The sequence below is a fragment of the Coregonus lavaretus genome, assembly GCF_964263955.1.
Source record: "Coregonus lavaretus genome assembly, chromosome: 24".
Taxonomy (NCBI): domain Eukaryota; kingdom Metazoa; phylum Chordata; class Actinopteri; order Salmoniformes; family Salmonidae; genus Coregonus; species Coregonus lavaretus.
In genome coordinates, this window is record NC_140011.1 from 2466076 (window position 1) to 2481111 (window position 15036).

Below are 15036 nucleotides of genomic sequence, written 5' to 3' on the forward strand. Positions count from 1 at the left end.
GTTTGTTTTGGTCTTCGGGAAGGATTTTTTAGGCTGTTCGTGTACACAATTTTTTATCGCACTATTGAATCACAATACAATGCCCTCAGAAAGTATTCACACCCCTTCACTTTTTCCGCATTTTGTTATGTTATAGCCTGAATTTAAAATTTATTAAATTGAGATTGTCACTGGCCTACACACAATACCCCATAATGTCAAAGTAGAATTACGATTTTATTTACAAATTAATTTAAAGTGAAAAACTGAAATGTCTTGAGTCAATAAGTATTCAACCCCTTTGTTATGGCAAGCCTAAATAAGTTCAGGAGTAAAAATGTGCTTAACAAGTCACATAAGTTGCATGGACTCTGTGTGCTATAATAGTGTTTAACATGATTTTTGAATGACTCCCTAATCTCTGTACCCCACACTAAAATTATCTGTAAGGTCCCTCAGTTGAGCAGTGAATTTCAAAAACAGATTCAACCAAAAAGACGAGGGAGGTTTTCCAGTGCCTCACAAAGAAGGGCACCAATTGGTAGATGGGTAAAAAAAAAGGCAGTATGGTGAAAGATGCAAAGATGCAGGCGTCCTTCCTAACTCAGTTGCCGGTGAGGAAGGAAACAACTCAGGGATTTCACCATGAGGCCAATAGTAACTTTAAAACAGTTACAGAGTTTATTGGCTGTGATAGGAGAAAACTGATGATGGATCAACAACATTGTCGTTACTCCACAATACTAACCTAATTGACAGAGTGAAAAGAAGGAAGCCTGTAAGGAATACAATATTTCAAAACATGCATCCTCTTTGCAACAAGGCACGAAAATAATACTCCAAGAAATGTGGCAAGACAATTAACTTTTTGTCCTGAATTCAAAGTGTTATGTTTGGGGAAAATCCAATACAACATATTACTGTGTACAACTCTCTATATTTTCAAGCATAGTGGTAGCTGCATCATGTTATGGGTATGCTTGTAATCATTAAGAACTGGAGAGTGTTTCAGGATAAAAAAGAAACAGTATGGAGCTAAGCACAGGCAAAATCCTAGAGGTAAACCTGGTTGTCTGCTTTCCACCAGACACTGGGAGATGAATTCAAATTTCAGCAGGACAATAACCTAAAACACAAGGCCAAATCTACACTGGAGTTGCTTACCAAGAAGACGCTGAATGTTCCTGAGTATCCGAGTTACAGTTTTGACTTAAATCTGCATGAAAACCTACAGCAGGACATGTTTTCTAGCAATGACCAACAGCCGATTTGACAGATCTTGAAGAACTTTGAAAATAATAATGGGCAAATATTGTACAATCCAGGTGTGCGAAGCTCTAAGAGATTTACCCAGAAAGACTCATTTTTTTACATTTTAGTCAGCTGTAATCGCTGCCAAAGGTGACTCTATGTATCGACTCGGGTGTGAATACTAAATGTAAATGACATTTCTGTATTTATTTTTCAATACATTTACAAACATTTCTAAAAACATGTTTTCCCTTGGTCATTATGGGGCATCGTTTGTATTCAGGCTGTAAGACAACAAAATGTGGAATAAGTCAAGGGGTATGAATACTTTTTGAAGGCACTGTACATGTAAAATCATGAGAATGACAATACATATCGTATCGGTACGTAAGTATCATGATAATATCATATTGTGAGGTCCCAGGCAATTCCCAGCCCTACTGCAAACATGAGGATTGGAAGCCATGTACGTCTGATATCATAATCGTCCCCCTCTCTCTCTGTCACACACACAAATGCATTTACACACACACAAATGCACACACACTAACTCACTCACTCACTCACTTTCATACACTCAATTTCATACACTCACACACAGACACACATATGTGCGTGAGTGTTTGGGGGGCTGGTACAGTAGTGGACTTTTGATAGAGCTAATTCTCCTGCCAGCTTGATGTGCCGGCAGAGAAGAAAGGCAAAAGGCCTGTGCTTAATTCCCCAGTCGTGCTCTGAGGATTTAGACAGTGGAGAAAGGTTGAGGGATTATGCCATTTAAGATTTCACAAGCGCTTCTATTTCCTCTACTCTGAGCTCTCATCCCTGAAGAGTGTGAACCGCTCCTCTCAGTGATTTTGGTCTTTCTATGAATCTCGTGCACACACACACACTGTAGTTCACACACAGGTGACTGCCAAAATAATGGAAAACACTTGAGTAAATGAGGGATACAAAGTGTATTGAAATCAGGTGCTTCCACACAGGAGTGGTTTCATAGTTGATTAAGCAATTAAGATCCCATCATGCTTAGGGTCTGTATACAAATGCTGGGCACGCCATTATTTTCGCTACCATGACTATGCCCCCATAGGATGACAATTCCTCCATCCACAGGGCACGAGTGGTCACTGAATGGTTTGATGAGCATGAAAACGATGTAAACCATATGCCATGTCCGTCTCAGTCACCAGATCTCAACACAATTGAACTTTGAATTTAACATTCTGGAGCGACGCCTGTAACAGCGTATTCTACACCTGCCAACAGAATTCCAGACACTTGTAGAATCTATGCCAAGGTGCATTGGAGCTGTTCTGGCTCGTGGTGGCCCAACATTCTATTAAAGACACTTTATGTTGGTGTTTCCTTTATTTTGCCAGTTACCTGATGCTCAAAGAGATCACATCTCTAATATAAGTACACTGAAACGAACTAGCACACACACACTATCTTTTGTGTCCAGTTCATCTTGGCTCAAACAACATATTCCCTCAACCCGTCTTTCTTCCGCTTGTACATACAGTACTGGGTATTGGTTACAGAGAGCAACGGAAAGTGTTAAATGTTGAAGCTGATTGCAAATGGAGAGTGGTTTATGCACACACACACACACAGGCGTGCACATACACACACACATCTAAGTAATGCTTGTCAATTGACCTCATCCCATTACTAAAGCAGTGGAAAGTTCTGGGAACCATAATTGAGGAATGATCTCCTGATAGGGGAAAATGTCAAGCGATTTTTAAGCTCAAGTCCTATCTGGGTGGATGGTACTGAAGTGGTTTTGACCTGGTTTGAGGGACTCACACTAGCTCTGATAAACACCAACAGAGGTTGACACTGCCAGTGCCCCGTAGGATGCCAATACAGAGTGCGGGTAGGGGTTCAAATGGAGCTTGACTCACTCGGTGGTCCCAGAAAGATTCTAAAGACTTGTGCCAACAGGATACCAGTTGCAAACGACTTATCCCTAGGCCATTTATCCAAAATGTGTCCAATTCAAATCTGAGAAGGGCCTGCGAATGCCGGGGGTCTGTGACAGATGCCAATACAGTATGACACACACACTTGTGGAAATGAATTTGAGACCCCTTCTGAGAAGAACCCTGCTTGGAGATCTTTGCGAGGTAGCTTAAGTTTGTTCACAGTTGGTCTCGGCCAAACTTCTAATTTTACATGCGCCCTTGTCCGTACAATTCATCCCTGCTCCCTTACCATAAAAACAGGCTTCTGGCAAACAGTTATGGCAAATCTTTGGCCAATTCGCCGCAAAAATATTTTGACACGCAAATTACAGTGCATTCGGAAAGTATTCAGACCCCTTGACTTTTTCCACATTTTGTTACGTTACAGCCTCATTCTAAAATTTATTAAATTGTTTTTCCCCTCATCAATCTACACACAATAACCCATAATAACAAGGCAAAAACAGGTTTTTAGACATTTTTGCAAATGTATAAAACATAAGAAACTGAAATATCACATTTACAGAAGTATTCAGACCCTTTACTCAGTACTTTGTTGAAGCACCTTTGGAAGCGATTACAGCCACGAGTCTTCTTGGGTAGGACGCTACAAGCTTAGCACACCTGTATTTGGGGAGTTTCTCCCATTCTTCTCTGCAGATCCTCTCACGCTCTGTCAGGTTAAATGGGGAGCGCCACTGCACAGCTATTTTCATGTCTCTCCAGAGATGTTCGATCGGGTTCAAGTCCGGGCTCTGGCTGGGCCACTCAAGGACATTCAGAGACTTGTCCCGAAGCCACTCCTGTGTTTTCTTGGCTGTGTTCTTAGGGTCGTTGTCCTGTTGGAAGGTGAACCTTCGCCCAAGTCTGAGGTCCTGGAGCAGATTTTCATCAAGGATCTCTCTGTACTTTGCGCCATTCATCTTTCCCTCGATCCTGACTAGTCTCCCAGTCCCTGCCACTGAAAAACATCCCCACAGCATGATGCTGCCACCACCATGCTTTACCGTAGGGATAGTGCCAGATTTCCTCCAGATGTGACACTTGGCATTCAGGCCAAAGAGTTCAATCTTGGTTTCATCAAACCAGAGAATCTTGTTTCTCATGGTCTGAGAGTCTTTAGATGCTTTTTGGCAAACTCCAAGCGGGCTGTCATGTGCCTTTCAATGAGGAGTGGCTTCCGTCTGCCATGAAGGCCTGGTTGGTGGAGTGCTGCAGAGATGGTTGTCCTTCTGGAAGGTTCTCCCATCTCCAGAGAGGAACTCTGGAGCTCTGTCAGAGTGACCATCGGGTTCTTGGTCGCCTCCCTGACCAAGGACTTTCTCCCTCAGTTTGGCCGGGCGGCCAGCTCTAGGAAGAGTCGATGGTTTCAAACTTCTTCCATTTAAGAATGATGGAGGCCACTGTGTTCTTGGGGACCTCCAATGCTGCAGACTTTTTTTGGTACCGTTCCCCAGATCTGTGCCTCGACACAATCCTGTCTCGGAGCTCTACGGACAATTCCTTCAACCTCATGGCTTGGTTTTTGCTCTGACATGCACTGTCAACTGTGGGACCTTATATAGGCAGATGTGTGCCTTTCCAAATCATGTCCAATCAATTGAATTTACCACAGGTGGACTCCAATTAAGTTGTAGAAACATCTCAAGGATGATCAGGATGCACCTGAGCTCAATTTCGAGTCTCATAGCAAGGGGTCTGAATACTTATGTAAATAAGGTATTTCTGTTTTATGTTTAATAAATTAGTAAACATTTCTAAAAACCTGTGTTCACTTCTCATTATGGGGTATTGGGTGTAGATTGATGAGGAGAAAAAAAATATTTTCATCCATTTTGGAATATAAGGCTGTAATGTAACAAAAATTGGAAAGTGGTCAAGTGGTCTGAATAAATGGAAACAGGATGCACCTGAGCTCAATTTTGAGTCTCATAGCCAAGGACCTGAATACTTATGCAAATAAGATATGCATGTTTGTTATTTTTAATACATTTGCCAAAATTTCTAAAAACCTGTTTTCACTTAGTCATTATAGGGTTTTGTGTGTGGCAAACTGTTGCAGCAAATTTAGGGAACTTGTGAACTTCTGGCAAAATCTGGGAAATTGTATTTGCTGCAAACTCATTATGAATATGCTAATTAGACCAGATTTTTGGTTACTTTGTGTATTACAACTTTAAAATTATCTACACTGAACAAAAATATAAATGCAGCATGCAACAATTTCTAAGATTTTCTGAGTTAGAGTTCATATAAGGAAATCAATCAATTGAAATAAATTATTTACAGTGGGGAAAAAAAGTATTTAGTCAGCCACCAATTGTGCAAGTTCTCCCACTTAAAAAGATGAGAGGCCTGTAATTTTCATCATAGGTACACGTCAACTATGACAGATAAATTGAGAAAAAAAATGTCTCCAGAAAATCACATTGTAGGATTTTTAATAAATTTATTTGCAAATTATGGTGGAAAATAAGTATTTGGTCACCTACAAACAAGCAAGATTTCTGGCTCTCACAGACCTGTAACTTCTTCTTTAAGAGGCTCCTCTGTCCTCCACTCGTTATCTGTATTAATGGCACCTGTTTGAACTTGTTATCAGTATAAAAGACACCTGTCCACAACCTCAAACAGTCACACTCCAAACTCCACTATGGCCTAGACCAAAGAGCTGTCAAAGGACACCAGAAACACAATTGTAGACCTGCACCAGGCTGGGAAGACTGAATCTGCAATAGGTAAGCAGCTTGGTTTGAAGAAATCAACTGTGGGAGCAATTATTAGGAAATGGAAGACATACAAGACCACTGATAATCTCCCTCGATCTGGGGCTCCATGCAAGATCTCACCCCGTGGGGTCAAAATTATCACAAGAACGGTGAGCAAAAATCCCAGAACCACACGGGGGGACCTAGTGAATGACCTGCAGAGAGCTGGTACCAAAGTAACAAAGCCTACCATCAGTAACACACTACGCCGCCAGGGACTCAAATCCTGCAGTGCCAGACGTGTTTCCCTGCTTAAGCCAGTACATGTCCAGGCCCGTCTGAAGTTTGCTAGAGTGCATTTGGATGATCCAGAAGAGGATTGGGAGAATGTCATATGGTCAGATGAAACTAAAATATAACTTTTTGGTAAAAACTCAACTCGTCGTGTTTGGAGGACAAACAATGCTGAGTTGCATCCAAAGAACACCATACCTACTGTGAAGCATGGGGGTGGAAACTTCATGCTTTGGGGCTGTTTTTCTGCAAAGGGACCAGGACGACTGATCCGTGTAAAGGAAAGAATGAATGGGGCCATGTATCGTGAGATTTTGAGTGAAAACCTCCTTCCATCAGCAAGGACATTGAAGATGAAACGTGGCTGGGTCTTTCAGCATGACAATGATCCCAAACACACCGCCCGGGCAACGAAGGAGTGGCTTCGTAAGAAGCATTTCAAGGACCTGGAGTGGCCTAGCCAGTCTCCAGATCTCAACCCCATAGAAAATCTTTGCTGCTCACTGCTCTAGAGGAGATTTGCATGGAGGAATGGGCCAAAATACCAGCATCAGTGTGTGAAAACCTTGTGAAGACTTACAGAAAACGTTTGACCTGTGTCATTGCCAACAAAGGGTATATAACAAAGTATTGAGAAACTTTTGTTATTGACCAAATACTTATTTTCCACCATAATTTGCAAATAAATTCATTAAAAATAACTTGTTTACGGACAGATTAGCTGCTGGAGCTAAATAGACCTGCTAGTTGTTCCTTGTAATACAGTGAACACCCCACACCACAGTATTCATACTTGTTATCACTGAAGTGTCACTCAAACAGAATCAATGTTTTAAGTCATATTTTATTTGAATAACTACTGAACTATGACTTCAAGTCCAAATACCTCCAGAACCACTAATGTAGGGAGCACTGTAGAACACGCCAAACATCGTCATCAAACGCCAACGAGAAAGACAGCGTGCTAGTATCAATGAGTGACAGGCCTAAAAACCACAGAGAGTTTGAGATAAAGAGATTGACAAAGAGATAGTGAGGTGGATTGAGAGAGAGAAAGAGCGGTATAGACAGGGGAGGATAGTAGAGGAAGACCACATGGAGATTAGATACACTGTCATGGTGGGGAAGGGAAGGATCAGGCAGGTTTGAGAAGATTATAATGAGTATGATGATGGTTGGCAGGCCGTTAACCTGGATAGATCCAGAACCAATGCTGGGAGAGTTGTTGTTGTTGTTGTTGTTGTTGTCAGTTCAGGTCAGATTATATCTAGGTGAGCATACCGCTGTCTCCATTACCCTTTCTACCCCCCTCCCCCACTCTCTCCATCTTGCTCCATTTCGATTAGCATACATTTTTCAAATAAAATGTTTTACTGGTCAAATCGTGTCACTGGGTTTTATTCCCTTATGGGCCACATGTACCCAACATATGTTTTAACTGTAATTACCTGCTAAAATAACATACTATATAGAGAATCAAACCTAACACATACTTCTTAATTTACACGATTCCATTATTCTTCCAGAGGACACTGAAGAATGTCACTGGTGTCATTAACCATCAGTTAGTGTGATTTCAGTCCTTAATAACATTAAGATGACACCACTGTTGTACTGGGGGAAGCAGAGAAGATATGACATACCGCTGTCCTGAATCACAGTTTCACCCTTGAAACAACTGACTTTCCCATCCTGATAAGCCCCTCTGGAAACATGAGTACTCTCTCCCGTTCCTTGTTCTATCTCTATTCTCTACTTCCCGAGACTCTTTGATCCTCGATATTCCAAAAGATAAGAACATGCTGCGCCGAAACCCGAGAAGAGGAGGAGAAATCCATTGCTCTGATGTCTCGATATGCAAAGTTATTGATAAAAATCGCTGTTAGATTTACCACACCTAAGGGGGAGAACTAAAGAAAGGAGGACCAGGGAGGCCTCAATCAGCTGGTTCATCAACGGCCCCGAGGCAGAGGCCGGAATTAGACGACGAGTAGCGACAAGCGTTATCTGATTTTAACAGTCGCTAACGAGCACGGGTGAGACCAGCAGGTGCTCTCTTCCAAACATGGTGAAGCACCTTAAGCGATATGCAAATCAGCAACTGAGTGTGTTGTCACTGCCAAATATATGTCTATGACCTTGAAGTACACATACATTAAATGTTTTGTTGGTGTAACAGTAAACTAATGGTAAAAGGGAAAGGGAAGGTAAAGGGGATACCTAGTCAGTTGCACAACTGAATGCATTCAACCGAAAGGGGTGACAGGTGGAAAGATCCCCAATTAATTCAAAAAAGACTGCATTTGAACCAAACAACCGCAGCATTCCATGTGCGAGTGCTTAGTCCTTCCTTTTGGTTATCCCTGAAATTCCGGGGGCCTGAGCTTGAGCGAGTGCTTCCAGTGCCTCCCTGTGGCAGCCTTGGAGAACACACCCAACACAGCTGCATTTCACACAATAGGAATGGTGCTAAGGACCTTTGTCAAATCCACATAGCCTGACCAGTGGCTAATACATCTACTGCACTAAGCGTTTGCAGCCTTATGCATGTGAGTGTGAGAATAAATGTGTGAACCGGTAATGTTATTAGGTGGAAACCTGCTCCTTTACCTTGTCGGTCAGCTGAGATCAACTCTGTGGCCGTGTCGGAATACCCCTACTTGCATTCTAAATAGTAGCTATTTTGTGTGTGCAAAAAAATAATGTTTTATAGAATGTGAAATTTCGAAAATGTAGTATGCTTTAAATGCCAGGATGTCATACTCATTTAGGTTTTTCATCTAGCAGAATTCGCTGCACACTATTGAGCAAGATAATCGTCTTTCGAGACCCACGTGTGACTGAAAACAGCTGATAATTAGCTGAGGGGACGCGCTGTAACAAAATGAACTAATGGCTTGAATCAACGCATTGCGCATTAGATTATACATTCTCAGTAGGATGAGCCTAGTATGCTGATATTTGTTGCTTACTGCATTTGTTTTTACTAAATAACACATTATAAATAGCATGCAGTATGAGTAGTACACAGTATGCAGTTTAAGTAGGTAGTAGGCAAGCCAGATTTCGGACCCGGCCACTCTCTCAGCTGGGATTAGTCTGTCAGATGTGTTCGATATACAGTAGCGGTGCATGGGTAAAATAAGTGGGGATGCCAAGCCAGGAAAAAGCCATATTACAACATATGTTATGATAATTGCGTTGTTTGCTCTATAACCCATTCATTCATACGCCACCGTGATATACAATAAGGCCATGACAACAAAAAGACAACAGTCACACAGCGGCGGAATAAATTCAACCACACATACATTTGTTTCATCACAACACCAGAGTGCAACATCTGTCCGGTCAAGTCCACAAAACAAATATTGCATGTAACAAACCGTTACATGACCTACAACAGTGTTTCCCAACCCTGGTCCTCGAGTACCCCCAACAGTACCCAGTTTCATTGTAGCCGTTGACAAACAGGCCTCATTCAACTCATTGAGGACTTGATGATTAGTTGACAAGTTGAATCAGGTGTGCTTGTCAAGGGTTACAATAAAAATGTGTACTGTTGGGGGTACTCCGAGGACCAGGGTTGGGAAACACTGACCTACAACGTGGTCAAGCAAGTTAATGTTTCCGACAGTTTACTAAACAACTACTGATTTAGAACCACAGAGAGTTACAGCAAGTAAGCACAAAGAAAACAGGAGCACTGCCTCTGCTATTCCAGCACCATTTCAACTTAAACATTTAAACATCATCAAATGAACTAGGCTATACACTGAGTGCACAAAACATTATGAACACCTGCTCTTTCCATGACATAGACTGACCAGGTGAACCCAGGTGAAAGCTATGATCCCTTATTGATGTCACTTGTTAAATCCACTTCAATCAGTATAGATGAAGGGGAGGAGACAGGTTAAAGAAAGATTTTTAAGCTTTGAGACAATGGAGACACAGATTGTGTATGTGTGCCATTCAGAGGGGTGGTGTTAATGTTTTGTCTGCTCAGTGTGTATGATTAGTCTAATGCAGTGAAAACAAACTTAAAGATACCAAAAACAATTAAGTGCAATCGACATTGCTAAATAATGTGGCTGTCCATGGTATTGATTTCTGTGTGTGTGTGTTTGCGTGCACGCAAGTAGGAAAAACATGTTGACTCACCCTAGACTAGATGAATGCCAATGCCATCCTCCTCTCTTTCATGTTGGCAAAACAGTATGACTGTCATACAGTAGTACATGCTTTTAGTTTTTGATGTCCTAGACTAGGCTACATGGCTACAATGCTTGCTAGCCTAACTTCCTGGAATGGACAACATTGAACCAGCTAAGTTAGCTATCTAGCTAGTTAACGTTTGCCTACTACATCTAGGCTACATATTGAACTTCAATCGTCTCAGGCCAGTGGCACAATGTATGAATTTATGGTTAGATCAAAATCGCCGTTATAATCATTGGCCTGTACGGAGAATGAAGTAAAAACACCAAGTCCAAATCCCCATCTCCATCCATGGCTTAGGAAAGGGCCGATCACTACTGCAGGACAACAACACATCACAAGCAGATCAGAAACCAGTGCCAGAAACAGATATTTCTTTCTGAATATAACCACGTTTCTGACTATAACCATTTCATGCGGATGAATTACCTGACACATGAAAAAAAGTGGAAGTTACGCGATGATAAAGCATGCAGTTTATTAGGCTACAGAGGAAATAAGTTACGATGAACTTCACAGGGTGGTGAAAGTGCAAGGTGATGAGCTTGATGCTCCATTCCAATAAATATTGAGGGTCTCATTCTGGTGACATGATGATCAATGCTTGGCTGCCGTTTGACAAATACAAATAATATCACTCTTACCCATAATAATCTCATAATGTAGGTAGCCTACCTGCACTGCATCTGTGACCTGATGGCTAAAGCGCATGTGCCAAGACCAGAGTGGGCACATTTGCTACATTTGAAGTCGAAGTTTACATACACTTAGGTTGGAGTCATTAAAACTCATTTTTCAACCACTCCACACATTTCTTGTTAACAAACTATAGTTTTGGCAGGTCGGTTAGGACATCTACTTTGTGCATGACACAAGTAATTTTTCCAACAATTGTTTACAGACAGATTATTTCATTTATAATTCACTGTATCACAATTCCAGTGGGTCAGAAGTTTACATACACTAAGTAGACTGTACCTTGGAAAATTCCAGAAAATTATGTAATGGCTTTAGAAGCTTCTGATAGGCTAATTGACATCATTTGTGTCAATTGGAGGTGTACCTGTGGATGTATTTCAAGGCCTACTTCAAACTCAGTGCCTCTTTGCTTGACATCATGGGGAAAAAATTGTAGACCTCCACAAGTCTGGTTCATCCTTGGGAGCAATTTCCAAACGCCTGAAGGTACCATGTTCATCTGTACAAACAATTGTATGCAAGTATAAACACCATGGTACCACACAGCCGTCATACCACTCAGGAAGGAGACGTGTTCTGTCTCCTAGAGATGAACGTACTTTGGTGCGAAAAGTGCAAATTAATCCCAGAACCACAGCAAAGGACCTTGTGAAGATGCTGGAGGAAACAGGTACAAAGGTATCTATATCCACAGTAAAAAGGCTGCTCAGCAAGGAAGAAGCCCCTGCTCCAAAACCGCCATAAAAAAGTCTACGGTTTGCAACTGCACATGGGGACAAAGATCGTACTTTTTGGAGAAATGTCAGCTGGTTTGATAAAACAAAAATAGAACTGTTTGGCCATAATGACCATCGTTATGTTTTGAGGAAAAAAGGGGTTGCTTGCAAGCCGAAGAACACCATCCCAATCGTGAAGCACGGGGGAGGCAGCATCATGCTGTGGGGGTGCTTTGCTGCAGGAGGGACTGGTGCACCTCACAAAATACATGGCATCATGAGGAAGGAAAATTATGTGGATATATTGAAGCAACATCTCAAGACAAGTTAAAGCTTGGTCGCAAATGGGTCTTCCAAATGGCCAATGACCCCAAGCATACTTCCAAAGTTGTGGCAAAATGGCTTAAGGACAACAAAGTCAAGGGATTGGAGTGGCCATCACAAAGCCCTGACCTTAATCCTATAGAACATTTGTGGACAGAACTGAAAAAGTGTGTGCGAGCAAGGAGGCCTACAAACCGAACTCAGTTACACCAGCTCTGTCAGGAGGAATGGGCCAAAATTCACCCAATTTATTGTGGGAAGCTTGTGGAAGGCTACCCGAAACGTTTGACCCAAGTTAAACAATTTAAAGGCAATGCTACCAAATACTAATTGAGTGTACTTCTGACCCACTGGGAATGTGATGAAATTATTATTCTAACATTTCACATTCTTCAAATAAAGTGGTGATCCTAATTGACCTAAGACAGGGATTTTTTTACTAGGATTAAATGTCAGGAATTGTGAAAAACTGAGTTTAAATATATTTGGCTAAGGTGTATGTAAACTTCCTACTTCAACTGTATATAATGCGACAGTTTTTGTGACAAAATCATTAGTAGAGTTGAAAATGCGATGGAAACCCATTTAACTTATATTTTTCATTTAATGGCAAAAGTTATTTTCATGTGCACTACATCATCACCCACAGCCTTTTATACACAAAAAGTATGTTTGTTGGAAACACCTCTCTGGTGGGAAAATGTGCATATTGTTTTATGCAGAATTTTGAATGTTGACTTGAAAATCTGTCGTAAATTGGATGGAAACCTAGCTAATGACGTTCTGCTTTTGATGTGATTTGATTTGGGGTGTGAAGCCAAATCCAAACTGGCCTCCCTTGGGGGGCATTTTGCTACGCCAGGACCACCCACAGTTGAGCTTAGCTCAACACTGATTGGCTAATTATTATATATTTTTATCAAAGGAGACCAAATTCTTGCTGGCATCAATCAAATGCTACAGTGGCAACATGTCATACTCTTTTTGTCCAGACAGCATCAGATACATGGGCTACACATGCTGAGGCAGAGGGGCGCTGTTTCCCCCATTTGGATGATTTCTCCTGTGAGATACAGTAGATAAAGCCAATTGCGAATTGAAGGACAAATTGTTGTTGTTTTTTGGGGGGGACTTCCCTTGGTATCCATGAATACACACCGCTGTATAGGCCTATGTGTGGCAGCAATAAGCAATGTAGGGAGAAAAGCATAACCCAATTTCGCTACAATCCATTCAGTTCTTTTGCGTTGTAGAGACATTTTTATGTATTCATGTCAATCACATGCATTCTTCTACTTCTATTTAATCCAGTCAGACCTGATGCCTTTTCTCACCATTAGAGGGTACCACGTCCATTCCACAAATCTCACAGCTCAGATTCTACAGCCTTCCACATACAGTACACTGAGTGTACTAAATATTAGGAACACCGGCTCTTTCCATGACATAGACTGACCAGGTGAATCCAGATGAAAGCTATGATTCCTTGTTGATGTCACCTGTTAAATCCACTTCAATCACTGTAGATGAAGGGAAGGAGACAGGTTAAAGAAGGATTTACTTGAGACAATTGAGACATGGATTCTGAATGTGTGCCATTCAGAGGGTGAATGGGCAAATATTTAAGTGCCTTTGAATGGGGTATGGTAGTAGGTGCCAGGTGCACTGGTTTTGAGTGTGTCAAGAACTGCAACGCTGCTAGGTTTTTCATGCTCAACAGTTTCTCGTGTGTATCAAGAATGGTCCACCACCCAAAGGACATCCAGCCAACTTGACACAAGCATTGGAGTCAACATGGACCAGCATCCCTGTGGAATGCTTTTGACACCTTGTAGTCCATACCCCGACAAACTGAGTCTGTTCTGAGGGCAAAATGGGGTTCAACTCAATATTAGGAAGGTGTTACTAATGTTTTATACACTCAGTGTAGATCTCCCTCACCAGTAAAAACTGCCAGTCATCCTATGTTGAGTTGCTGAACCTACGCCAACTCTAATCTTGCAACTAGTCAATTTTTGAATGGTTATGGAAGTGAATTCGAAATGCATTTACAGTTTGTCAAAATTAATGTCAGAATGGCCTTTCTAAGTTATGTCTGTCTGTTTGTCTTTCCACAGAAATCAGAGAGGATGGGATGCCAGGGGGATTGAATAAGAGCATCGGACTTGTTGAGGTATATCACTATTTCCATTCTGGTCCAGTCTTAGGTCTTTTAGCTGTGTCCTGCCTATACTGTATACCTTTTGACTCAAGGGCAGGCACAGTGCCTGTTGGATTTCATTTTTACTTTTAGATTATTTCTATCCAATTAGTGGCATAATAAACTGATCAAGTAAGTGCCAGGGGCATTAACGACAAAGGAGATGATCGTGGACTACAGGAAAAGGAGGGCCGAGCACGCCCCCATTCTCATTGACGGGGCTGTAGTGGAGCAGCTTGAGAGCTTCAAGTTCCTTGGTGTCCACATCATCAACAAACTATCAAGGTCCAAACACACCAAGACAGTTGTGAAGAGGGCACGACAACGCCTATTCCCCCTCAGGAGACTGAGAAGATTTGGCATGGGTCCTCAGATCCTAAAAAAGTTCTACAGCTGCAGCATCGAGAGCATCCTGACTGGTTGCATCACCGCCTGGTATGGCAACTGCTCGGCCTCCGACCGCAAGACACTACAGAGGGTAGTGTATACGGCCCAGTACATCACTGGGGCCAAGCTTCCTGCCATCCAGGACGTCTATACCAGGCGGTGTCAGAGGAAGGCCCTAAACATTGCCAAAGACTGTTCTCTCTGCGGTACCGGAGCGCCAAGTGTAGGTCCAAAAGGCTTCTTAACAGCTTCTACCCCCCTAGCCATAAGACTGCTGAACAGCTAAT

The 15036-nt window shown here is 42.0% G+C and overlaps 1 long non-coding RNA gene across 1 annotated transcript in view; it reads right to left on the reverse strand.

The window, feature by feature from the left end:
• Positions 1–10418, reverse strand: part of LOC311099465 — a 47066-nt gene extending 36648 nt beyond the window's left edge. The window contains exon 1 of the long non-coding RNA XR_014609723.1: positions 10367–10418. This is a non-coding gene — a long non-coding RNA (uncharacterized lncRNA). The remainder of the gene's footprint in view (positions 1–10366) is intronic.
• Between the last annotated feature and the right edge of the window lie 4618 nt (positions 10419–15036).